At 46.5% G+C, this 14,274-nt stretch overlaps 1 protein-coding gene across 2 annotated transcripts in view; it reads left to right on the forward strand.

Moving 5' to 3' along the window:
* The window catches only part of LOC139584154 (protein phosphatase 1 regulatory subunit 12A-like), a 78,208-nt gene that overhangs the window by 1,307 nt on the left and 62,627 nt on the right, over positions 1–14,274 (forward strand). Inside the window, exon 2 of one of the 2 annotated variants that reach the window (XM_071415676.1) lies at positions 10,944–11,106. The exons of the other annotated variant lie outside the window; for it this stretch is intronic. The gene's annotated coding sequence lies outside the window, so the exon portion shown is untranslated. The remainder of the gene's footprint in view (positions 1–10,943; positions 11,107–14,274) is intronic. 2 annotated transcript variants of the gene reach the window in all.

A 14,274-nucleotide genomic window follows, 5' to 3' on the forward strand; every position in this document is an offset into this window, starting at 1 on the left:
CTTTAAGGATTCACACGTGAAGCAACTATGTGCCTCCTTCACTCATGCTGCCAAATTTACCCTCGTAAAACTGACCATCCTACCGATCCTCAACTTCGGCGATGTCATTTACAAATTAGCCTCCAACACTCTACTCAACAAACTGAATGCAGTCTATCACAGTGCCATCCGTTTTGTCACTAAAGCCCCATATACTATCCACCACTGCGACCTGTATGCTCTCGTTGGCTGGTCCTCGCCACATTCGTCGCCAAACCCACTGGCTCCAGGTCATCTATAAGGCTGAGCTATACCTAGCAAAGACTTATCTCAGCTCACTGGTCACCATAGCAGCACCCACCCGTAGCACGCGTTCCAGCAGGTATATTTCACTGGTCATCCCCAAAGCCAACACCTCCTTTGGCCGCCTTTCCTTCCAGTTCTCTGCTGCCAATGACTGGAGCGAATTGCAAAAATCACTGAAGTTGGAGACTTATATCTCCCTCACTAACTTTAAGCATCAGCTATCAGAGCAGCTTACCGATCGCTGCAGCTGTACACAGCCCATCTGTAAATAGCCCATCCAACCAACTACCTACCTCATCCCCATATTAGTTTTTTTTTCTGCTCCTTTGCACACCAGTATTTCTACTTGCACATCCTCATCTGCACATCTATCACTCCAGTGTAAATTACTAAATTGTAATTACTTCGCCACTACGGCCTATTGCCTTCATTTGCATACACTGTATACATATTGTTTTCCTATTGTTATTGACTGTATGCTTGTTTATGCCATGTAACTCTGTGTCGTTGTTTTTGTCGCACTGCTTTGCTTTATCTTGGCCAGGTCACATTTGTAAATGAGAACTTGTTCTCAACTGGCCCACCTGATTAAATAAAGGTGAAATATATATATATATATATTTTTAAATATACTAAACAACCAAAGATTTCAAGGCTGAAGGCTGGTTTATATACTATGTCTATCGCCATGTCTGTCGACAGTTGTCGCAGTGACATCATGAACATGCTATATACAACTTTCTAAACAATGTAACGTCTTCACTTTAGTTAGTTTCTATTTTGTTAGCTACCTAGCGTTAAGTTAGCTGGCTAGCCAGTCATATAGCTGACAACGTCTTCACTTTAGTTAGTTTCTATCTTGTTAGCTACCTAGCGTTAAGTTAGCTGGCTAGCCAGTCATATAGCTGACAACGTCTTCACTTTAGTTAGTTTCTATCTTGTTAGCTACCTAGCGTTAAGTTAGCTGGCTAGCCAGTCATATAGCTGACAACGTCTTCACTTTAGTTAGTTTCTATCTTGTTAGCTACCTAGCGTTAAGTTAGCTGGCTAGCCAGTCATATAGCTGACAACGTCTTCACTTTAGTTAGTTTCTATCTTGTTAGCTACCTAGCGTTAAGTTAGCTGGCTAGCCAGTCATATAGCTGACAACGTCTTCACTTTAGTTAGTTTCTATCTTGTTAGCTACCTAGCGTTAAGTTAGCTGGCTAGCCAGTCATATAGCTGACAACGTCTTCACTTTAGTTAGTTTCTATCTTGTTAGCTACCTAGCGTTAAGTTAGCTGGCTAGCCAGTCATATAGCTGACAACGTCTTCACTTTAGCAAATTCTTATTCATTAGGGGAAAATAAACTCACAACAAAATCATTATTTCCATGTTAATGGTGAGCTAATTACAAAAAAATATCTTACGGTTTGTGAGTGTGACGAAATAAAAGCAGGGATAATTAAATAATATAATAAATAAACCGGATAATATCCGGATAAACCGGATAATTTTAGACACTGTCTAGTTGGCCTAACGTTGTATCCTAATCTGACTTTGGTGCAGGTCATGTTCTTTACATTACCGTCTCTGGTAAACACACACTATATCAAATAAAATCTGTTTATTTGTCACATGCACTGGATACAGAAGGTGTAAACAGTGAAATGTTTACTTGCGTTGGGGAGTCTTGTTTAGACATGTAGCTAGCTAACTAGCTAAACAATGAACCTCAATCCCAACTCATAACGTTACTACCATGCATGAATCTGCAGGTAGCTAAATTTAACCAACTAGGTTCAATGTTAGCTAGCTAGCTGATATTAGGCTATAACTAACAATGCAAAACGCTTTCTGAGATACAAATACTATTTCTACACAGATCATACACGTAACGTTAGCTAGCAAGCTAACAGTACGCTTTAATTTGCAATGAAAACAACTTTCTGAACAATTTGAAACATATACTATCTGAAAATGCAAAGCACCCCCACAACATGATGCTGCCACCCCCGTGCTTCACGGTTGGGATGGTGTTCTTCGGCTTGCAAGCCTCCCCCTTTTTCCTCCAAACATAACGATGGTCATTATGGCCAAACAGTTCTATTTTTGTTTCATCAGACCAGAGGACATTTCTCCAAAAAGTATGATATTTGTCCTCATGTGCAGTTGCAAACCGTAGTCTGGCATTTTTTATGGCAGTTTTGGAGCAGTGGCTTCTTCCTTGCTGAGGGATTTTCAGGTTATGTCGATATAGGACTCGTTTTACTGTGGATATAGATACTTTTGTACCTGTTTCCTCCAGCATCTTCACAAGGTCGTTTGCTGTTGTTCTGGGATTGATTTGCACATTTCACACCAAAGTACGTTCATCTCAAGGAGACAGAACGCGTCTCCTTCCTGAGCGGTATGACGGCTGCGTGGTCCCATGGTGTTTATACTTGTGTACTATTGTTTGTACAGATGAACGTGGTACCTTCAGGCATTTGGAAATTGCTCCCAAAGATGAACCAGACTTGTGGAGGTCTACAATTTTTTTTCTGAGGTCTTGGCAGATTTCTTTTGTTTTTCCCATGATGTCAAGCAAAGAGGCACTGAGTTTGAAGGTAGGCCTTGAAATATATCCACAGGTACACCTGCAATTGACTCAATTTATGTCAATTAGCCTATCAGAAGCTTCTAAAGCCATGACATAATTTTCTAGAATTTGCCAAGCTGTTTAAAAGGCGCAGTCAACTTAGTGTATGTAAACTTCTGAACCACTGTAATTGTGATACAGTGAAATAATCTGGCTGTAAACAATTGTTGGAAAACTTACTTGTGGCATGCACAAAGTAGATGTCCTAACCGACTTGCCAAAACTATAGTTTGTTAACAAGAAATTTGTGGAGTGGTTGAAAAACAAGTTTTAATGACTCCAACCTAAGTGTATGTAAACTTCAGACTTCAACTGTACATACATACATACATGCTGAGATCATGTGACACTTAGATTGTACACAGGTGGACTTTAACTAATTATGTGACTTCTGAAGGTAATTGGTTGCACCAGATATTATTTAGTGGCTTCATAGAAAAGGGGATGAATACATTTGCACGCACCACTTTTCAGTTTTTTTATTTTTTAGAATTTTTTGAAACAAGTCATTTTTTTTCATTTCACTTCACCAATTTGGACTTGATATATTGTGTATGTCCATTACATGAAATCCAAATAAAAATCAATTTAAATTACAGGTTGTAACGCAACAAAATAGGAAAACGCCAAGGGGGGTGAGCAAACAGTTATTTAAATGATACGAGAATTTTTTTAAACATTTTATTTGGAATGGCGAGCCAGACAAAATTAAACGGGCCTATTTTCATAATGAATATAAATATTACAATATATTAATAATAATAATAATATCACTGCACTAGACCTCTCACTAAAGGCTTCAGTCATACAACGGTTATACTGAAATCCGAAATGGTTCTCTAGCAAATTAGTAATAACGTCTCACCCCATGTTCAAGAATGGCCTTTTCCCTTTTTTCAGATTACAACCTCTCACTTTCAGTTATTTGAAAACATTTTCATTTGAACAACATATTTGAAAATCTCCCAACTATGTTTAAAATAGAAAGTTGGTTGCAATTTCATTTTAATCCACTAGAAAAAAACGGAACAAATAATACAACAAATATTGTGGTATAATCTTTATAAATTATATTATAAATACGACTGGTGGAGTTATGTCATACATGCAGCTAACTAAAACATATAGAAATTACAACCAACTAATTGCGGCATTATCGCGGAAGTGGAAGGGGAAAAGTAAGGAACTTCTCTGTCGGCTCTGCATTAAAGACCATAATTGGTTAAAGAAAATGTTGATATATAAAAAAGTATACCAGTTTCATTTAAGGACCAAAACATTTACAGCTGCACCATATAGATTGCAAAATAGTTGGGAAGAGATTTTCCTGTGTACTTTGGATGGTGCCCTCATTGATTTGTGTCCTTGTTTATAAATATCTGGATTGATGTCTTTCAAAAAGCGTGTTGATGAGTTAGTTTAGAAATTAAGAATTGAAATAGTCTTCTACTGGAACAGGTCCTGTCTTTCATAAAAAAACAGAAAACAACTCATTCAACATGCATATCGTCTACGTGACTGTGGGGATATCGTCTACGTGACTGTGGGGATATCGTCTACGTGACTGTGGGGATATCGTCTACGTGACTATGGGGATATCGACTACGTGACTATGGGGATATCGTCTACGTGACTATGGGGATATCGCCTACGTGACTATGGGGATATCGCCTACGTGACTGTGGGGATATCGTCTACGTGACTGTGGGGATATCGTCTACGTGACTGTGGGGATATCGTCTACGTGACTGTGGGGATATCGTCTACGTGACTGTGGGGATATCGTCTATGTGACTATGGGGATATCGTCTACGTGACTGTGGGGATATCGTCTACGTGACTGTGGGGATATCGTCTACGTGACTGTGGGGATATCGTCTACGTGACTATGGGGATATCGTCTACGTGACTATGGGGATATCGTCTACGTGACTATGGGGATATCGTCTACGTGACTGTGGGGATATCGTCTACGTGACTGTGGGGATATCGACTACGTGACTATGGGGATATCGTCTATGTGACTATGAGGATATCGACTACGTGACTGTGGGGATATCGACTACGTGACTATGGGGATATCGACTACGTGACTATGGGGATATCGTTTTATTAAGGTCGATAGGTTCAGTACACATCACTGCATTCTGTATCAGAATGTGGGCTGGCCCTTCTTGAAGTCTCGTAGATCAATGCATTGCGCTCTTCTTGTCAATACAGCCCTCAACTTCCTCCACATCAGACCTCGTTGTTAACCTATAGATGTACGGGCCAGAGAGATGGCTAACTCTGGAGATCCTATAGATGTACGGGCCAGAGAGATGGCTAACTCTGGAGATCCTATAGATGTACGGGCCAGAGAGATGGCTAACTCTGGAGATCCTATAGAAGTACGGGCCAGAGAGATGGCTAACTCTGGAGATCCTATAGATGTACGGGCCAGAGAGATGGCTAACTCTGGAGATCCTGTAGATGTATGGGCCAGAGAGATGGCTAACTCTGGAGATCCTATAGATGTATGGGCCAGAGAGATGGCTAACTCTGGAGATCCTATAGAAGTACGGGCCAGAGAGATGGCTAACTCTGGAGATCCTATAGATGTACGGGCCAGAGAGATGGCTAACTCTGGAGATCCTATAGATGTATGGGCCAGAGAGATGGCTAACTCTGGAGATCCTATAGAGGTACGGGCCAGAGAGATGGCTAACTCTGGAGATCCTATAGATGTACGGGCCAGAGAGATGGCTAACTCTGGAGATCCTATAGAAGTACGGGCCAGAGAGATGGCTAACTCTGGAGATCCTATAGAGGTACGGGCCAGAGAGATGGCTAACTCTGGAGATCCTATAGAGGTACGGGCCAGAGAGATGGCTAACTCTGGAGATCCTATAGATGTACGGGCCAGAGAGATGGCTAACTCTGGAGATCCTATAGATGTACGGGCCAGAGAGATGGCTAACTCTGGAGATCCTATAGAAGTACGGGCCAGAGAGATGGCTAACTCTGGAGATCCTATAGATGTACGGGCCAGAGAGATGGCTAACTCTGGAGATCCTATAGAGGTATGGGCCAGAGAGATGGCTAACTCTGGAGATCCTATAGAGGTACGGGCCAGAGAGATGGCTAACTCTGGAGATCCTATAGATGTACGTGGCCATGAGGAGATCGGCTAACTCTGGAGATCCTATAGATGTACGGGCCAGAGAGATGGCTAACTCTGGAGATCCTATAGATGTACGGGCCAGAGAGATGGCTAACTCTGGAGATCCTATAGATGTACGGGCCAGAGAGATGGCTAACTCTGGAGATCCTATAGAAGTACGGGCCAGAGAGATGGCTAACTCTGGAGATCCTATAGAGGTACGGGCCAGAGAGATGGCTAACTCTGGAGATCCTATAGAGGTACGGGCCAGAGAGATCGGCTAACTCTGGAGATCCTATAGATGTACGGGCCAGAGAGATGGCTAACTCTGGAGATCCTATAGATGTACGGGCCAGAGAGATGGCTACCTCTGGAGATCCTATAGATATACGGGCCAGAGAGATGGCTAACTCTGGAGATCCTATAGATGTACGGGCCAGAGAGATGGCTAACTCTGGAGATCCTATAGATGTACGGGCCAGAGAGATGGCTAACTCTGGAGATCCTATAGAGGTACGGGCCAGAGAGATGGCTAACTCTGGAGATCCTATAGATGTACGGGCCAGAGAGATGGCTAACTCTGGAGATCCTATAGATGTACGGGCCAGAGAGATGGCTAACTCTGGAGATCCTATAGATGTACGGGCCAGAGAGATGGCTAACTCTGGAGATCCTATAGATGTACGGGCCAGAGAGATGGCTAACTCTGGAGATCCTATAGATGTACGGGCCAGAGAGATGGCTAACTCTGGAGATCCTATAGAAGTACGGGCCAGAGAGATGGCTAACTCTGGAGATCCTATAGAGGTACGGGCCAGAGAGATGGCTAACTCTGGAGATCCTATAGAGGTACGGGCCAGAGAGATGGCTAACTCTGGAGATCCTATAGATGTACGGGCCAGAGAGATGGCTAACTCTGGAGATCCTATAGATGTACGGGCCAGAGAGATGGCTACCTCTGGAGATCCTATAGATATACGGGCCAGAGAGATGGCTAACTCTGGAGATCCTATAGATGTACGGGCCAGAGAGATGGCTAACTCTGGAGATCCTATAGATGTACGGGCCAGAGAGATGGCTAACTCTGGAGATCCTATAGAGGTACGGGCCAGAGAGATGGCTAACTCTGGAGATCCTATAGATGTACGGGCCAGAGAGATGGCTAACTCTGGAGATCCTATAGATGTACGGGCCAGAGAGATGGCTAACTCTGGAGATCCTATAGATGTATGGGCCAGAGAGATGGCTAACTCTGGAGATCCTATAGATGTACGGGCCAGAGAGATGGCTAACTCTGGAGATCCTATAGATGTACGGGCCAGAGAGATGGCTAACTCTGGAGATCCTATAGAAGTACGGGCCAGAGAGATGGCTAACTCTGGAGATCCTATAGAGGTACGGGCCAGAGAGATGGCTAACTCTGGAGATCCTATAGAGGTACGGGCCAGAGAGATGGCTAACTCTGGAGATCCTATAGATGTACGGGCCAGAGAGATGGCTAACTCTGGAGATCCTATAGATGTACGGGCCAGAGAGATGGCTAACTCTGGAGATCCTATAGATGTACGGGCCAGAGAGATGGCTAACTCTGGAGATCCTATAGATGTATGGGCCAGAGAGATGGCTAACTCTGGAGATCCTATAGATGTACGGGCCAGAGAGATGGCTAACTCTGGAGATCCTATAGATGTACGGGCCAGAGAGATGGCTAACTCTGGAGATCCTATAGAAGTACGGGCCAGAGAGATGGCTAACTCTGGAGATCCTATAGAGGTACGGGCCAGAGAGATGGCTAACTCTGGAGATCCTATAGAGGTACGGGCCAGAGAGATGGCTAACTCTGGAGATCCTATAGATGTACGGGCCAGAGAGATGGCTAACTCTGGAGATCCTATAGATGTACGGGCCAGAGAGATGGCTACCTCTGGAGATCCTATAGATGTACGGGCCAGAGAGATGGCTAACTCTGGAGATCCTATAGATGTACGGGCCAGAGAGATGGCTAACTCTGGAGATCCTATAGATGTACGGGCCAGAGAGATGGCTAACTCTGGAGATCCTATAGAGGTACGGGCCAGAGAGATGGCTAACTCTGGAGATCCTATAGATGTACGGGCCAGAGAGATGGCTAACTCTGGAGATCCTATAGATGTACGGGCCAGAGAGATGGCTAACTCTGGAGATCCTATAGATGTACGGGCCAGAGAGATGGCTACCTCTGGAGATCCTATAGATGTACGGGCCAGAGAGATGGCTAACTCTGGAGATCCTATAGATGTACGGGCCAGAGAGATGGCTAACTCTGGAGATCCTATAGAGGTACGGGCCAGAGAGATGGCTAACTCTGGAGAAATCTTGGAAGAGGGCCTATGACGACCCCCTCAGTCCAGTGGGAGGATGGGTCTACGACGACCCCCTCAGTCCAGTGGGAGGATTGGCCTACGACGACCCCCTCAGTCCAGTGGGAGGATTGGCCTACGACGACCCCCTCAGTCCAGTGGGAGGATGGGCCTACGACGACCCCCTCAGTCCAGTGGGAGGATGGGCCTACGACGACCCCCTCAGTCCAGTGGGAGGATGGGCCTACGACGACCCCCTCAGTCCAGTGGGAGGATGGGCCTACGACGACCCCCTCAGTCCAGTGGGAGGATGGGCCTACGACGACCCCCTCAGTCCAGTAGGAGGATGGGCCTACGACGACCCCCTCAGTCCAGTAGGAGGATGGGCCTACGACGACCCCCTCAGTCCAGTGGGAGGATGGGCCTACGACGACCCCCTCAGTCCAGTGGGAGGATGGGCCTACGACGACCCCCTCAGTCCAGTGGGAGGATGGGCCTACGACGACCCCCTCAGTCCAGTGGGAGGATGGGCCTACGACGACCCCCTCAGTCCAGTGGGAGGATGGGCCTACGACGACCCCCTCAGTCCAGTGGGAGGATGGGCCTACGACGACCCCCTCAGTCCAGTGGGAGGATGGGCCTGTGACGACCCCCTCAGTCCAGTGGGAGGATGGGCCTACGACGACCCCCTCAGTCCAGTAGGAGGATGGGCCTATGACGACCCCCTCAGTCCAGTGGGAGGATGGGCCTGTGACGACCCCCTCAGTCCAGTAGGAGGATGGGCCTGTGACGACCCCCTCAGTCCAGTGGGAGGATGGGCCTACGACGACCCCCTCAGTCCAGTGGGAGGATGGGCCTGTGACGACCCCCTCAGTCCAGTGGGAGGATGGGCCTACGACGACCCCCTCAGTCCAGTGGGAGGATGGGCCTACGACGACCCCCTCAGTCCAGTGGGAGGATGGGCCTGTGACGACCCCCTCAGTCCAGTGGGAGGATGGGCCTACGACGACCCCCTCAGTCCAGTAGGAGGATGGGCCTATGACGACCCCCTCAGTCCAGTGGGAGGATGGGCCTGTGACGACCCCCTCAGTCCAGTAGGAGGATGGGCCTGTGACGACCCCCTCAGTCCAGTGGGAGGATGGGCCTACGACGACCCCCTCAGTCCAGTGGGAGGATGGGCCTACGACGACCCCCTCAGTCCAGTGGGAGGATGGGCCTACGACGACCCCCTCAGTCCAGTGGGAGGATGGGCCTGTGACGACCCCCTCAGTCCAGTGGGAGGATGGGCCTACGACGACCCCCTCAGTCCAGTAGGAGGATGGGCCTATGACGACCCCCTCAGTCCAGTGGGAGGATGGGCCTGTGACGACCCCCTCAGTCCAGTAGGAGGATGGGCCTGTGACGACCCCCTCAGTCCAGTGGGAGAATGGGCCTACGACGACCCCCTCAGTCCAGTGGGAGGATGGGCCTACGACGACCCCCTCAGTCCAGTGGGAGGATGGGCCTACGACGACCCCCTCAGTCCAGTGGGAGGATGGGCCTGTGACAATGGGAGGATACAAGAGAATATAGTTTGTTCTGTGTGTAAAAGATGTTGTCATAGGTCCTGTTTTAGATTAAATTCTCGTTGGAAATTAAGAGTAGAACTATTAGCCATTTAGCTAATAGTTCTACTCTACACACACACATCATGTTTTACCATGTCGACCATGTGTGTGTGTTCTGCTCTCTCAACCACTTAGCTTGAGAGGAGGGAGACTCAACCAGTAGTCTGGATTCCATCACTGTCACACTGTGACTGTACCGACCCAACATGCAGTATTTCCTCAGCTGTTATGATACCATTTTAAATACAAACAAATAGGTCTCTCCTTACCTGGAGGGTCGAACCTCTCTCTCCTTACCCGGAGGGTCGAACCTCTCTCTCCTTACCCGGAGGGTCGAACCTCTCTCTCCTTACATGTTTTATTTATTTGTTATTTAACCTTTTATTTAACTAGGCAAGTCAGTTCAGAACAAATTCTTATTTACAATGACGGCCAAACCCGGGGGACGCTGGGCCAATTGTACGCCGCCCTATGGGACTCCCATATTCTCTCATCCTTTCACAGCAACGTGGGTTTACCATCTGAAGCCGGACTTTTTCATCTCTAATTCACTTTCCTGTGGCCTGTTGTTCTAATGATGAGAACGTGTCTATTTGAGGATGCGGTCCTTTGCACGTGTCGTGAACTGCTCTCTGCTCTAGATTTACGTCCCAAATGGCACCATATTCCCTACGTAGTACACTTCTTTTGACTATGTAGGGAACAGGGTGTCAAGTTGGGACGCAGACTATACATTGGTCTGTCACCCAGTGCCATCCATCCCTTTCTCCTCTGTTGCTCACTAGTTGCCTGGCAACGATTATTAAATATAGGCCCTCACTCCAAACTTTCCACCCTCTTTCCATCTAAAGCCTCTGTCTTCTCCCTCTCTCTCCTCTGCCCCCTCATTTCCCTCTTCCCTCTCTCTGTTTCTCTCTCCCCCTTCCTCTTCTCTCTCTCTCTCCCTCAGTCTCCCGCTGTTTCTCCCTTTCAAATCCCGATGGTGGGGACTTTGGGGATTTCAGATGAAGAAATGGAAAACATTCTCCTTCTAACAGCTGCTGCTGTCTGAAGGCCATTTCCTCAATGACCGAGTCACTTGATGACCCAGTGAAGGAGCCGCGGAACCACTGGTAAAAAACGATGCACAGCCACATTCACAAAAAGGAGAAAGAGACGAGAAATGTCCTCTGTTCATTCAGCTAGTTGGCCCGTGGAGGGGAATAGGCTGAGTCCCAAATAGAACCCTATTCCCTATATAGTGCACTACTTTAGACCGGGGCCCTATAGAACCCTATTCCCTATATAGTGCACTACTTTAGACCAGGGCTCTATGGGGAATTGGGTGCTTGTTGGTACTCGGCGCTGGGGAGAGGAGTAAAGTATTAGTCTGGAGGGGGTCTCCCTGTCTCTCTCTACAGTAAATTAGCTCTAGGTTTTACAAAGCTCTAGTCTATGTTAATGTAGTGTCTCGGTGTAGGGTAAGTTTACTATTATTGTTCCAGTCAACCAATTATCTCACTTTATGAACAAGGAAGTGGACCTAAAATAGCTTTGTAATTGGTTGATTTTAAAAGGAAAGCCTCTTAGAGAATGGCTTATTGACGGTGGGCCTTCCCAGTCTGAGTAAATGGCAGAGCAGGGATCTCAGACTGGAAACTGGAGTAAGTCTGGAGTCGTTTATTCGTTTGGCGTGAGGTCTGGAGTCGTTTATTAGTTTGGCGTGAGGTCTGGAGTCGTTTATTAGTTTAGCGTGAGGTCTGGAGTCGTTTATTAGTTTAGCGTGAGGTCTGGAGTCGTTTATTAGTTTAGCGTGAGGTCTGGAGTCGTTTATTAGTTTGGCGTGAGGTCTGGAGTCGTTTATTCATTTAGCGTGAGGTCTGGAGTCGTTTATTAGCTTAGCGTGAGGTCTGGAGTCGTTTATTAGTTTAGCGTGAGGTCTGGAGTCGTTTATTAGTTTAGCGTGAGGTCTGGAGTCGTTTATTCGTTTAGCGTGAGGTCTGGAGTTGTTTATTAGTTTAGCGTGAGGTCTGGAGTCGTTTATTAGTTTGGCGTGAGGTCTGGAGTCGTTTATTAGTTTGGCGTGAGGTCTGGAGTCGTTTATTCATTTAGCGTGAGGTCTGGAGTCGTTTATTAGCTTAGCGTGAGGTCTGGAGTCGTTTATTAGTTTAGCGTGAGGTCTGGAGTCGTTTATTAGTTTAGCGTGAGGTCTGGAGTCGTTTATTAGTTTAGCGTGAGGTCTGGAGTCGTTTATTAGTTTAGCGTGAGGTCTGGAGTCGTTTATTCGTTTAGCGTGAGGTCTGGAGTCGTTTATTAGTTTAGCGTGAGGTCTGGAGTCGTTTATTCATTTAGCGTGAGGTCTGGAGTCGTTTATTAGCTTAGCGTGAGGTCTGGAGTCGTTTATTAGTTTAGCGTGAGGTCTGGAGTCGTTTATTAGTTTAGCGTGAGGTCTGGAGTCGTTTATTAGTTTAGCGTGAGGTCTGGAGTCGTTTATTAGTTTAGCGTGAGGTCTGGAGTCGTTTATTAGTTTAGCGTGAGGTCTGGAGTCGTTTATTAGTTTAGCGTGAGGTCTGGAGTCGTTTATTAGTTTAGCGTGAGGTCTGGAGTCGTTTATTAGTTTAGCGTGAGGTCTGGAGTCATTTATTAGTTTAGCGTGAGATCTGGAGTCGTTTATTAGTTTAGCGTGAGGTCTGGAGTCGTTTATTCATTTAGCGTGAGGTCTGGAGTCGTTTATTCGTTTAGCGTGAGGTCTGGAGTCGTTTATTAGTTTAGCGTGAGGTCTGGAGTCGTTTATTAGTTTAGCGTGAGGTCTGGAGTCGTTTATTAGTTTAGCGTGAGGTCTGGAGTCGTTTATTAGTTTAGCGTGAGGTCTTGAATCGTTTATTAGTTTAGCGTGAGGTCTGGAGTCGTTTATTAGTTTAGCGTGAGGTCTGGAGTCGTTTATTAGTTTAGCGTGAGGTCTGGAGTCGTTTATTAGTTTAGCGTGAGGTCTGGAGTCGTTTATTAGTTTAGCGTGAGGTCTGGAGTTGTTTATTCGTTTAGCGTGAGGTCTGGAGTCGTTTATTCGTTTAGCGTGAGGTCTGGAGTCGTTTATTCGTTTAGCGTGAGGTCTGGAGTCGTTTATTAGTTTGGCGTGAGGTCTGGAGTCGTTTATTCGTTTGGCGTGAGGTCTGGAGTCGTTTATTCGTTTGGCGTGAGGTCTGGAGTCGTTTATTCGTTTGGCGTGAGGTCTGGAGTCGTTTATTAGTTTAGCGCGAGGTCTGGAGTCGTTTATTAGTTTAGCGCGAGGTCTGGAGTCGTTTATTAGTCTAGCGTGAGGTCTGGAGTCGTTTATTCGCTTAGCGTGAGGTCTGGAGTCGTTTATTAGTTTAGCGCGAGGTCTGGAGTCGTTTATTAGTTTAGCGCGAGGTCTGGAGTCGTTTATTAGTTTTGCGCGAGGTCTGGAGTCGTTTATTCGTTTAGCGCGAGGTCTGGAGTCGTTTATTCGTTTGGCGTGAGGTCTGGAGTCGTTTATTAGTTTGGCGTGAGGTCTGGAGTCGTTTATTAGTTTAGCGTGAGGTCTGGAGTCGTTTATTAGTTTGGCGTGAGGTCTGGAGTCGTTTATTCGTTTGGCGTGAGGTCTGGAGTCGTTTATTCGTTTGGCGTGAGGTCTGGAGTCGTTTATTAGTTTAGCGTGAGGTCTGGAGTCGTTTATTAGTTTAGCGCGAGGTCTGGAGTCGTTTATTAGTCTAGCGTGAGGTCTGGAGTCGTTTATTCGCTTAGCGTGAGGTCTGGAGTCGTTTATTAGTTTAGCGCGAGGTCTGGAGTCGTTTATTAGTTTAGCGCGAGGTCTGGAGTCGTTTATTAGTTTAGCGCGAGGTCTGGAGTCGTTTATTCGTTTAGCGCGAGGTCTGGAGTCGTTTATTCGTTTGGCGTGAGGTCTGGAGTCGTTTATTAGTTTAGCGTGAGGTCTGGAGTCGTTTATTAGTTTAGCGTGAGGTCTGGAGTCGTTTAATAGTTTAGCGTGAGGTCTGGAGTCGTTTATTAGTTTAGCGTGAGGTCTGGAGTCGTTTATTAGTTTAGCGTGAGGTCTGGAGTCGTTTATTAGTTTAGCGTGAGGTCTGGAGTCGTTTATTAGTTTAGCGTGAGGTCTGGAGTCAAATCCTAACCTGGTACCCTGCAACATCCAATCCTAACCTGGTACCTTCTAAACATGCTCTTTTGTCTACCTACTAATCACAGGCCCTTTAGAGACAGACAGACAGACACCCCAGGCCCTTTAGAGACAGACAGACACTCCAGGCCATTTAGAGACAGACAGA

The sequence above is a fragment of the Salvelinus alpinus genome, chromosome 9, assembly GCF_045679555.1.
Source record: "Salvelinus alpinus chromosome 9, SLU_Salpinus.1, whole genome shotgun sequence".
Lineage (NCBI taxonomy): Eukaryota > Metazoa > Chordata > Actinopteri > Salmoniformes > Salmonidae > Salvelinus > Salvelinus alpinus.